The sequence below is a fragment of the Melanotaenia boesemani genome, chromosome 4 (genome assembly GCF_017639745.1).
Source record: "Melanotaenia boesemani isolate fMelBoe1 chromosome 4, fMelBoe1.pri, whole genome shotgun sequence".
Lineage (NCBI taxonomy): Eukaryota > Metazoa > Chordata > Actinopteri > Atheriniformes > Melanotaeniidae > Melanotaenia > Melanotaenia boesemani.
Window position 1 is genome coordinate 31,480,075 of NC_055685.1, and position 13,241 is coordinate 31,493,315.

Consider the following 13,241-nt stretch of genomic DNA (forward strand, 5'->3'; position numbering starts at 1 on the left):
ACAGGAAAATCAGTAATTTAATAACGTTTGAGGCCTTTCAGATGTTAATAGTTTGTGATGGGATAACAGATTAGATGGAGTGTTTTAACTGTAGTGTTATATTTGTGATAAGTGCTGTGCTTAGGCTCAACAGCTTTACAAGCTTGTCTGAAAATTTGCAACTAAATTTCTTTTACTTTAGGAAAGTATAGTATGTAGAGTATAGTGAGTTTGATATTTGGTATTTTGTATACTGTCAAATGTAATTTGACATTTTATGAAGCCATATATTGTGGACTTAAAGTATCCAACAATACAACATAAAAAGCTGTGGTTTTTGATGGATCATTAAAGCATACCATGTTCCAAAAGGAAGATGATTTAACACAAAGTAAATTCACCACAGTGTAATAAGCCATTTTGAAGACATTTTAAGTCTGCTGTACTAATTTCTCAGTTATATAAAGTAATGACGTGAACAGGTTAACTCAGGATAAGAAGCAGGACCTTCACCATCTCCCATTCTTTCTACCTTCCTCGTGCCTTCATCCCACCTTCCTCTTTCTGCCTTTTCATTTGATTATCTTTCCTCTTCTTCTTTGTTCCTTGCAGCCACCCTAAGACTGTCCCCTTCTTCTGTGTCATTTATCCACTGTCCTACAGGTTGTCACTGTGTCCCTGCTGCAACACACATGGCTAAAATTAAATAGTTCTCCAACAGCTTCTTGTCAAGGTCTGCACCAGCCTCTTAATGACCCAGTATTTGAGTCAGGTGTGCTGCAGTATGGACGTATTGAAAACCTGCAGAACACTGGCTCAAGAGGTCCGGAGTTGGTGTTCCCTGATCTAGAGGGTACTAAAATGGACATCATTAGATGGTACTCCATCCTGACTCCTCCTGACATGTCATCATGACACCCTAGATCAGTGAGATTTTGATCTGTGGATGCGCATGCGTGGCCTTTTCCGTACCACCGGTGAGAAGCTCTGACAGTATTTGACATTTTTTAATTGTTTTTTACAATTCTTTACGGCTTTTAATTATTTTTACCAGTTCCATAGCTTTTATTGAAGCCTTTTAAAATTTTAATCATGGAACCCGTGTCTCTAAACACCAGTAGAGACAAAATGCCTCCGTTGCTGTCTACCGTGGACGACCTGGAACATTCTAACACAGACAGGCAGATCACTAACCTCAAAGAGGACATCCGTAAACTCTCTGATGAACTCAGGTCCAAGAACGAACTGCTTGATAGCCTGCTGGACTTGGCCCACCAGCAACGCTCAATGCATGTTGCCTCACTGAAGGCGGCTCTCCTGGACATGGTACCCTGGGATCAGAATACATAGCCTCGGCCTCTGAGCTCAACACCCAAAAGCCCGCTCTGGTCCGAAGTTTGCCGGAGGAAGAGGGCCTCGACTGTGGCAACCTTGTCCTGTCAAACCGCTTTAATGCCCTATCAGTACCTGTGTCCAACGGGGGGTTAACCACCATGTCATCCAGCTGTGATCCGGAGGCTGCCCGAGGTGGGGACTTGGCGCTGAGCGGCAAGAGACCAGCTACTGCTTCTGTCCACGCTCACACCAATGGGGAGTCCCGGCGCTCCCGGAGGTCGTCCTCAGCAAAGCGTCGGCAGCTCCTCAGAGACGCAGTGAGTAAACACTCTGGAGCACTGCATCGCTCTGCCTGGGAATGTTCATCTGTGAGGGCTACAAGCATGTTTTCCTCTGCGCCTGCTGCGGGGAACTCCACCAGGAGGACTGCCGGCTCCTCTTCCGTGGCTCCTACAGCAAGAACCTCCGTGGTGAATACTGCGTCCTCCTCAGCTGCGCCTGCCTCTGCTGCATCCCCTGCAGTGGGGATATCCACCGCAACGACCGCCTGCCCCTCTCCCCCAGTGTCCTCCTTTTCTGCCGTTGCTCCGGGGGCCACCAGAACGTCGCCTTCGGTTGCTGACTGGAATGTGTCAGCTGTCAAAACCAGGTCAAATGGCCAAAGCCCAGACACTTTCATCGTGGGATCATCTATGTTCAGGCATAGTCGAGTCAACAGGTGCCGCACATTCTGTTATCCAGGTGCACTCCTTAAGGACATCACTGACTCCACCCACATGCTCTCCCATCAACACCCTTCTGTTTCCACATTTATTGTCCATACTGGTACAAACGACATGAAAGTACAGCAGTCAGAGACCCTTAAAAAACACTTCATCCACCTCATCCACAGCATTCAACATTTAAACAAACAATGTGTGGCCAGCAGCTCTTTTTGACCACCATCTGCAGTTATACATTTACATGGGTACTAAGTTATTACCCTCGGTTACAAATGCATAATTTCAGGACCACTGCCCTCCCCCCATTTTGGAGATATCACATTCAGTCGCCTTCAGCAGCTCCATATCTGGCTTAAAGGTTTCTGCAACTCCATCAACATTCCATATCAGATCAGATCAGATCAGATCAGAAATACTTTATTAATCCCTTGCAGGGAAATTCATGTTTTCAGTACAACCCATCCAAGACTAGACAAAACAACATATAACACAACAGGAACAGGCAGACTGACGGAGCAGCCATTTGACAGCGCTCCTTGTCTTAGATATAGGTGAAAGGTAACATTAGGGGAGTAAGATGTAGCTGGAGAGGATAAAAAAAGGCATCTCCACACTGGGCCTAAGGGCCCATTATTGAGATACAAAAAACACTCCTCAGTACATAAAGAACAAAACTCAGACAATCACAACATCAGAAACACGTGGCGGGGGGGGGGGGTCTCCCATCACAGCAAGTCCGGACGCAGCTGACACGAGCGCAGTCCAGTCGACCCGCCGCCAGGGAGTGGAAGGAGCGGGGTAAGGAGCAGCCCCAGGCAGTGAATCACAGGGGGATGTATCTGTAGTGGTGCATGTATGTGTGTGCGTAGAAGTGGGCATATGAACTTTGCCCCAGTTCTCCCTCACAGTCTCTGCCACCTGATGATAGTGGGGCATCCTAGAGGGCTGATCCAGGTTGAAGTCCATCGCCCGTGAAGAGGGTGAGGGGAGGGTGGGGGACTGAGCGTCCATCAACAAAACATTCCAGGGAGCTTTCAACCAGCCATCAAGGCCAGCACAGGGAGCCAAATTTGATAACAGCATTTGTTTTGGTTCAGGCCAGAGCTGTTTCGTCTGCCTTGAGTCTCTACATATATATGTCGACAACTTCTCATCCTTCTTCAATAGACCATACCTCTTTAAATCAGATGGCATTCATCCAAATCAAACAGGATCGCAACTCTTTTCCATGAATATTGAACTCACACTCCGGTACTGCAAATCATTCTCTGACTGACATCACAGCCAGAACACATCCCCAGTCCAACTTGACCTTATTCACCATCAGTACTCGTTACCAATAGGCATTACAAACACCCTCAGTCACATATCTCTATCATTCGATGTCTCCGTCCCATTCCCATAGCCCCTACAATTTCCAAATCTGTTACTCAACAAAAGAACTCACTTATGACTTTTAACATGGCACTTCTAAATGTCCGCTCTCTTTTAAACAAATCTTTTATAATTAATGATATTATTTCAGATAATAAAATTGACTGTCTCTTTTTAACTGGCTTGATGCTGATGCTCCAGCTATCCTCACTGAGGCTTCTCCCTCAAATTTTTTTTTTTTATTTTCAGCCAGGGGAGGCAGAAGAGGGGGTGGTACTGCATCAATTGCTCAAGGATCAATTTTAGCAAAAACATTGTTGTTTGATAATTACTCATCATTTGAATATCATGCGTTTGTTTTAAGCAACCCACCTATTTTATCTGTGAGTGTTTATAGACCACCCAAGCCTCCCTCCTGCATTATACAAGAATTTTCTGACTTTTTAACTGTAATACACTCAAAATACAGTAAAATTTTAACAACTGGTGATTTTAACCTACACATTGACAACAGATCTGATGCTCTTGCAGGGGAGTTTTTAAATAATTTAAACTGTCTAGATTTTGAACAGCATGTCACACAGCCTACTCACAACACACAACACACCCTGGACTTGGTCATAACCTATGGTCTGTCCACTGGTGTGCCCTCTGTTGTTGACCTGGCTGTGTCAGACCACTACTGTGTGTTTTTTAACATCACCAAATTTAGCTAATAGGAGGCCTCAGTGAGAACTGTGAGGAAACGATATATTACTTCTGAAGTGGCTGCAAATTTTATTGAAATTTTAAACCAAACTCCTGCTCAGATTTTACCTGCATCATGTGATTTTATTGTGGATCATTTTAAAAGCAAACTTAAGTCAGCTATCGATGCTTTAGCTCCTCTCAAAACTATGATAATCTATAAATAAAAAGTAATTTCCAATCTTATTACAGAAAACAAGAATAACCCCAAATTTCTTTTTAAAACAATAGATCTTTTAATAAACACAAGTTTTAATAAGTCTTCCATGTCAGCATCAGATGCTGCATGCGAGGACTTTGCATGCCACTTCAGAAGTAAAATCAATGGCATTAAATACAGTCTTTCATCTCAACAACATGTTGATTTTAACAGACCTGAAGCTCTGCTTTTACCTGAGGAAAGACTGGAGAGTTTTGTCCTGGTTGATGCAAAGATGCTTGGTCGAGTTTTCTCTCAACTTAACACAACAACTTGCCTTTTAGACCCAATTCCCACATCACTTTTAAAGTGTGAGCTTTTAAACATAGTAAATTACTCTCTTCAGACTGGTGTCTTCCCTGCTGCCTTTAAAACGGCAAGGGTGAGGCCCCTTCTGAAGAAGAGTAATTTAGAGATAGACAATCTTAAATACTACCAACCTATATCCAACTTACCTTTTTTAAGTAAAATTATTGAAAAGCTTGTCTCTGTGCAATTACATGAGTTTTTGCATAAACATAATATTTTAGAAAAATATCAGTCTGGTTTTAAGACAAACCACAGTACCGAGACTGCCCTTTTAAAATTGTTAATGACTTTAGATCTAACTTAGACTCTCAGAAACTTCCTGTCCTGGTTCTACTGGATCTTAGTGCCGCCTGTGATACAGTTGATCACCAGATTTTACTAGACAGACTCAGAAGTCTGGTAGGCCTCTCAGATACTGTTCTAAAATGGTTTTACTCCAATCTCTCACAGATCGAAAATTCTTTGTAAGTATGGATACATGCTCCTCAAAAATCCATGAAGTCAAGGGTGGGGTTCCCCAGGGATCAATTTTAGGCCCGATACTTTTTAATTTGTACATGTTACCTCTTGGGGATGTCATCAGGAGACGCGGCATTGATTTTCACAGCTATGCTGATGACACACAGCTTTACATCGCTGTGTCTCCTGATGACCTGGAGCCAGTCAATATCCTTTTAAACTATATTTTAGATATAAAGTCATGGATGGCAGAGAAGTTCTTACAGCTCAATCAGGACAAAACTGAAGTTTTATTTATCGGTCCTGAAGACAAGAGAGAGATCATTTTACCAAAACTACATAATTTTAATCCCTCTCAGTGTGTGAGAAATCTGAGTGTTCTTTACAACTCTGAGCTTGATTTTATTCCACACATGAGAAATGTCACAAAGACAGGATTTTATCATCTTAAAAACCTCTGAGTCCACCCATTTCTCTCTCTTGCCAGCACAGAGGTGCTGATGCATGCTTTTATTTTTAGTAGATTAGATTATTGTAATGCCCTGCCCTCTGGCCTTTCTAAAAAGTCCCTTTTGAACCTACAGCTACTTCAGAACTCGGCGGCACAAGTTCTGACAAGGACCAGGGGGCGGGAACACATTACACCAGTTTTAAAATCGCTGCATTGGCTCCCTGTGCATTTACGGATTGATTTTAAAGTTCTTTTAGTAGTTTATAAATGTCTTAATAGTTTTGGGCCCTCTTATTTATCCGACTTGCTTTTAAATTATGAACCCTCGCAAACCCTGAGGTCCTCTGGTAGCGGTCTATTAGTTGTTCCAAGGGTGAGGACCAAGACATATGGTGAGGCCTCTTTCCGTTGTTACGGTCCTCGTTTGTGGAACGGCCTGCCAGAGAACCTCAGGGCTGCAGAGACTGTTGATGTTTTTAAAAAGAGGCTTAAGACCTACCTTTTTAGCTTAGCTTTTAACTAAATTTTATTTGATTTTAGGCTTATTTTTTTAAATTGTGTATCTTGTTATTTATTTTCATTTCATTTTACTCAAATGTATTTTATTATCTGTTTATTTATTTATTTACTTACTCTTAGCTTATTGTTTCTTAAGGTTATTTAATATTTGTATTAACTCCAGTGTTTTCCTCATGGGGATCCTTTGTGTGCTTTGTGTGCATAAATGCATGTTCCTGCATGCAACTGTAACTTTTTTTTTTTTTTTCCCTGTTTTGTAGTTTCTTTTTGTCTTAATATGCATAAATTGATTTTCATGTAAAGCACTTTGAGTTGCCCCAGCATGAAAAGTGTTTTATAAATAAATTTTGACTGATTGATTGATTGATCCTCAACCCTGGTCCTCAAGGTCCAATATCCATGTTTCCCTGGTGCAACACATCTGATTCAAATTGACTAATCAATGCTATTGACTCATTAATTTGAGTCAAATGTGTTACAGCAGGGAAACACTGAAAGTCATTGGGACATTGAGCCTTGAGGACCAGAGTTGGGGATCCCTAGATGATCCACCTCATTAACCTCATCAACTCATCCTGCCTTTAACCTTTCTTAAATCGTTAAACACACTATGTTGTGTAGTGGTCTGTGCTTGTGAATTACTTTATACCATTATTCTATCATACTGTACAACGATAAAATAAGAATATGCTGTATCATCTATATTATTTTACACACACACACACACACATATATATGTATATATATATATTTATATATATATATATATATATATATAAAACTTTCAGTCATTCAAAATATTTTATCTCAATTAATCGCATAAGTGTCCTGACTTAACGTGCGAATAATCACATAATAACCACCTCTAGTTTTGTACCATAATGTACCATAACAGGATATTTATACTTCTGTAAGCAGTTTTGTACCTGGAATACGGCACTTTAATTTACTTCATTTATCCACCTGAAGTTGAATGACTTTACATCGACAGACATGCACACACATATTTGCACGCACACATAACCCTTTTATAAAAGCTCACTGTTTTATACCACTTCTGACAACATCATCTTCATTTTGAAACAAATAAATTATGAACAAGATTAAATTGCCTGCAGTGCTTTAGCACTGTTTCCAACTTCTTCAATTTATCCAGATAGCTGGTGAAAGGTTGCTGCTTTTAGAATTATCAGGATGTCTCTGCTGGAAGCTATCCATCATTGTCTGTCTTTGAAAGAGGAAGAGGGCTCTGACTCAGCTGCTTGCTCACACAGCAGGTGGAATTTAAGACATACGTAGTATGGTGGCAATCCAGTTCACATTGATGGTAGAAAAAAATTACCCTAGTCTGGTCCAGGGAACAATCTTACAGAGCTTTAAAGTAATATATATATATATATATATATATATATATATAGACTACAGCTCAGCATTTAACACCATTGTGCCCTCCAAACTTGTCACCAAGCTCAGAGACCTTGGGCTCAACAGTGCCCTCTGACTGGATCGTGAACTTCTTGACAGGCAGACCACAGGCTGTGCAGAGGGGCGGCACCACATCCTCCACCCTGACTCTGAATACCGGCGCCCCCAGCGTTATGTACTCAGTATTCCGCTGAACTCATTGTTCACGCGTGATTGCGTAGCCACCCACAGCTCCCATACCATCATTAGATTTGCTGACAATACAACCGTCATTGGCCTGACCACCGGTAATGACGAGACGGCCTACAGAGGCCTGACATCTTGATGCCAGGACAACAATCTCCATCTTAACATCAACAAAACTAAGGAACTGATTGTGGACTTTAGGAGGAGGCAGAGGGAGGAATACGCCCCCCTTTCCATCAACGGGGCTACGGTGGAAACAGCTTCAGGTTCCTTGGGGTTCACATCAGTGAGGACCTCACCTGGACTCATCACACGGACTTTATTACAAAGTCAGCCAGACAGAGGCTCTTCTTCCTCTGCAGCCTACGGAGGCTCAACTTGGACTCAAGGATACTCTGCAGCTTTTATAGGTGCACCATAAAAAATATCCTGACTAGCTGCATCACCGCCTGGTACAGCAGCTGCACCAACCCTCCACTGCGAGGCTTTACAGAGGGTGGTAAAGCCTGCCCAGCACATCACCTGCCATCCATGGAGGACCTCTGTACCCAGCGGTGAAGGGGGAAGGCCACCAAAATTATTAAGGACTCCAGCCACCCCAGTCACTGTTTTGTCTGCTACCATCTGGCCGACTGTTTCGCAGCGTTCAAGCCCGTACCACCAGGCTCAGGGACAGCTTCATACCACAGGTCGTAAGACTTCTAAATGCTGTTCGCAGCAACACCACCTTTGAATAATAGCATTTTCCTATTGCTTATTATATATTTTATTGTATAACTTATTTGTAGTATTCTTGCTTTTTGTGCTCGACTATTTTTACTGTGGTTCATATTCTTTTAAGCATTGTTAGGAGAGCCTGGGATAAACTGATGTGAAACCACGTTTACTTCTTTTCAAGAAGCAGCACTTCCTCAGGCCCCTCCCTCTCCATTAGCACTCACAGCTGCAGTCAGAGCAGGAGACGTTCACCTCTGCTCCATGAACAGACTGAAAGTAAAACATTCAAAGTTGGCACTAGCTGTTAGTGACTTACCGTCAGATATTAATGCTTATCAAAGAAAAGAGTGGATGGCAACATTTAAAAAGTTAAAGTACTGTTTTTCTTCACATTTTTACATTAGATGATTACTTTAGTTTTAATAATCAGTTCAAAATTTCATAAAATCTAGACTTAAAAAAAGGTCTCATCTCTACCCCCTTTTCCTGGTCAGTGTTCCTGCTTAGGCACCCCATCAAAACCTTTCTAAACCCGCCCCTGCATAGCTGAAGCATAAACCCTACCACCAGCCAGCTACAGTGTTAGATTATACATATATATATATATATATATATATGTATGTATGTATGTATGTATATATATAAACATATTCCAACTGGGATCAATGAAGTTTATTTTAAATAAAATGCTTTTATTGGTGATATATAATTTTATTACACCACAGATGGACCAAATTCAAAGATTTTTTTTTTTTTATCAAATTCTATAAAATAAAACCAATTTATAATAGCAATCTTATTTAACTTTTAGACCCATTTTTTGTACTTTGCTGCGTCTGACCATATTTTTAAGGTAATCTAATTGTAATCATTTGCACCATTTACCATCATGGTAAATGGAATATGATTAATACAAAGAGAACAACAACAAAACTGTGGTTTATATATATATATATATATATATATACTTGGTACATCACAAAAATGCATACCATTATTGACCCATTTAAGACAGTGGTAACATCATTTTTAATGTAAGTCTGCATTCTTTCATTATGATGCTACAGTGAAAGAGTATTCCGGACACAGCACAATCAGCTTGCAAAGAGCAAGTTTGGTGATGCAAAAACTTGAATTATTAGTTGGACTGCATCTCTGTAATATTGGTCCATTCCTCCCCAGATCTCATTTAGATGACTTGTTGTCAGGAGATTTCAGAGGTAATCTTCCCCTTAATATGAGATGTCTGATATATGGTAGACACATATCTTTGTCTGAGGAAATGCTATCCATAATTTTACCAGACACTGTATAATTTCAGCCTGAGTCAGTGGCAAAGTCGAGCACTTCTCTTCAGACACTTCCCCTTTGGATTATAATGCAGCTGTACAGCGATGGCTGTTTACATTATTCATGATCAGAAATGGACCAGTCAAAAACATTTGGGTGCTTATTAATCATTCAGACTCTAAACAATAGGTTCATAGAGCCCAGATGCAAAAATAGCGTGATTGTCCTTTTAACTTCATACAGACATATTTGAATTCTTGTTGTTCTGACTCTTTTTATATTGTCTAAACAAGACAAACAGTTAAGCTGTAATTAAACAGTTATAAAAAGCCCAGATGTAACTCTAACAATGGCTAGAATTTTTAATTACCTTGTTGATTAAGAGCCACAAGGTTGGCAGCCTGCAGTCTGAAAGAAATATTTTTCTTTGTCTGCTATCTAAGTGTTGTTTTGGACACATGCTTTGTCTGTGTGTCACTCATTTTATTTCTCAAGATGAAAACCACAGTTGTGCTGAGCTTAAAATAACAATTCCCATTTCTGTGTTTCAATAACCACCACAGTGTGTAATTTACTTCCAAATCCACAGGGTGATATAAGCAAAACATTGCCTAATAGTTACATTTGCATCTAGCAATTTTATTGTTTTCCTCCACAAGTTATGTTATCTTGGCCTTGATCTAACGTACCCAGCTATCAATTTGTCAGAAAGCTATAGCTACACTTTCTATTTGGGGTCATTTATATATATATATATATATATATATATATATATAGGTATATTCACTTTGTAACACAAATATGTCAACATGCTGTGAATGTTACAACATTGTTTATTGTATTCTCACTCATTAGCACAGATTTACAATGACCGAGGGGGTTTGAACATTAAACACAGAAAGAAAAACATGTAACACCAGACACACATGAAGTGAATGATGATTATCTTGTAAACAACAGCTCGTGTCTGGGATATATTTGAATATAACTGAAGGGTGGCTCTTCTTGATGATGTGTTGAATATATGACTCACTGGAGGTGTGGAGAACTGAATTTCTTTGACTTGGTCTAAATAATTATGGCCAGTATAGCTGTCATGAATTTCATTTTTCAAGCTTCAGATTTCCAGTTGTGACCAACAGATTTTTTTCCCCTCTCATGCATTGCAAAGCCTCCATCTGTGAAATGAACTGCAGCTGCATGAATGACAGTGTTCATATGAAAACAGCTCGTGGGGGTTGCTGCTCGGTCTTCTCTGCCACTGGCTGAGGGATGACTCGGATCTAATCTGGCACGACATACAGTACTGTTCCAAATATTGGGCTACTCCTCATTTCTCTATAGATTGCCAGGAAAACTAAACTTAGGCACAGTAATTTAGAAAAAAAACATGCAAACATGAATGGAAATGCAGTAAATGTGGCAAAAACAAAGTTTGTACAATTCAGATAAGCTTGTAAGTCAATATTTAGTAAGATCACCTTTACTCTTGAACACAGTCCGAATCCTCTTAGAAAGCTTCCTTGTACTGCCTTTAAGTAAGTAAGTAAGTAGTCTTTATGAATAGTTCTCCAGACCTCTTGAAGGACTTTCCAAAGCTCTTCTTTGGCTGCCTTTTGCTTTATTCTCTGTCTAGATGTCTGTATGAAGCAACCGTGTAGCTGAGAGTGGGTGTCTATGGACAGGATGCTGATTTGCTTTTGTCCTGATTTTTCTTGTAATGGGTGTAGGTTGTTATGGTGTGCAGTGGGAGGTGGTCTTCCTGGACAGTGTACAACTTGTGCACTCCTCATGTTCGATGCTGTAATAGACATGGTCTAATGTTTTGGTCTCCTTGCTAGCACATTTCATATAATGGGTACATTTTGAAAGAACTTACTTCAAACATACTTGACTAAAATCTTCAGCTGTCTGATACCAAATATTTAATATCAGCAGCTAACAATACCATCAGGAATGAGAAGAAAGGAATTTTGAGAAATTGGGAAGAAAAGGTATACAGAGGTATAATGTATAACTTGAATTACAGTCACTAGCTACTGCCAGGTAACAGCCAGGTATTAACTTGAATGGCGAATGCGGATGAGTGATGATGACAGTGCAATTATAGACAAAGTAAATCCTGGAAAATTTGAGAGATTTTTTTATTTCTTTTGTGTCAGCAGCCCTAAATTGTTGCAAAAGCAACTCAAGCAAGAGCGCTCCTTGTATTCTGAGTCACCTCACTGCAGTCTGCTTCCTCAGTAGCAGATGATACTGCAACAAAAACAGTCCTGTAACATGAGCAAGGGTCCAGTAAAAGTAGCCTAGTAAAACAATTGGTCCACAAGTCTTTTATCCATAAAAACTCATCTTAAGTGAAAATTGAAGGATTTTAAGGGGTTCCATGAGTTTCATTTACAGGGCTCAGATATTTACAGTCAAGGAAGTACTATAAATTATAGGTTGTAGTGCATCATTATTTGAGTTGTAATCAAATGGAGCACATAATATATATTTAGCTTTGTGAAAATGTTAAAATTACTCAGTTTTTAAATTGTCTTGGAGCACAGAACAGATAGTGCCACAGCTACAATGTACCTTAGCTTTTTCAAAGAAAGTAAATTAAGATGTAGAGGCTGTTTCTTTAAACTCTCCCCAGACCTATTCATGTGCGATTGAGGTAGGACTAGGTTTGTTACCTTTTTCCCTTCTTCTCTCTTAATTACACCTCCCAGGTGCAATCTATCAGCGCTGACTGTGGGGGCGGAGCGAACGGTGGTATATTTGACAGGATCTTGCTAGTCAGGGTGCATTCCCTTGTCACTGGTGGCCCTGATAGACCTCTAGCCTTTATGGCAGCGGTGATAAAGCATTTCAGCTGAATAGCATGAGTACCCCACCGTTTCTCTTCCCTGTCAGGTTTTGGCTGTCCTTAGATGTTCAAGCTGGTTTTAATCTTTTTGCAGTGTGGTGTGCAGTTGCTTACTGCATACAGGTTGCCTTCATTGGCAGCAAGAGCACTTCACCGGTTGTGGGTCAGTCACCAAGCAATTCAGTGGCTGATGGAGCTGAGATGGCCGGTTTGTAGAGGCCTTCTTGCATCTCGTGTCGGCTGTTCAGTTTCTCCCCCTGTGGAAACCACGTGTATGGGTAAGACTGCTGTTCCACTAAAAAATTATTCTAAAGCCGTTGAACCAAAGGTATTTTGAATTTGTGTGTGTTTTTCCAGCAGGCCAGTAAGTGAATGCACATTGAGGCGCATCATAAGTCGGCACTGATGGACACGCTGCTGTTTTGTCCCAGATTAATTTTTATCCACTCCACTGGATCCCGCCCGCCAGGTATCCTGGTCCGGTGGAGCATGGACCGTCGTTCTTCTTACCTGAATACTGATTGTTCACTCCAATAACACCTGAGTGTTGTGGATGTGCTTAGACCTGGCGGTGACTAAGGTTGCAACCTGTTTTATTGACATAGAGGGCATGATTGTGTAGGGTTTTATGTTTTTTTTTAATTGCGTTTATTAACCCTCTTTGTTTTCAGGATT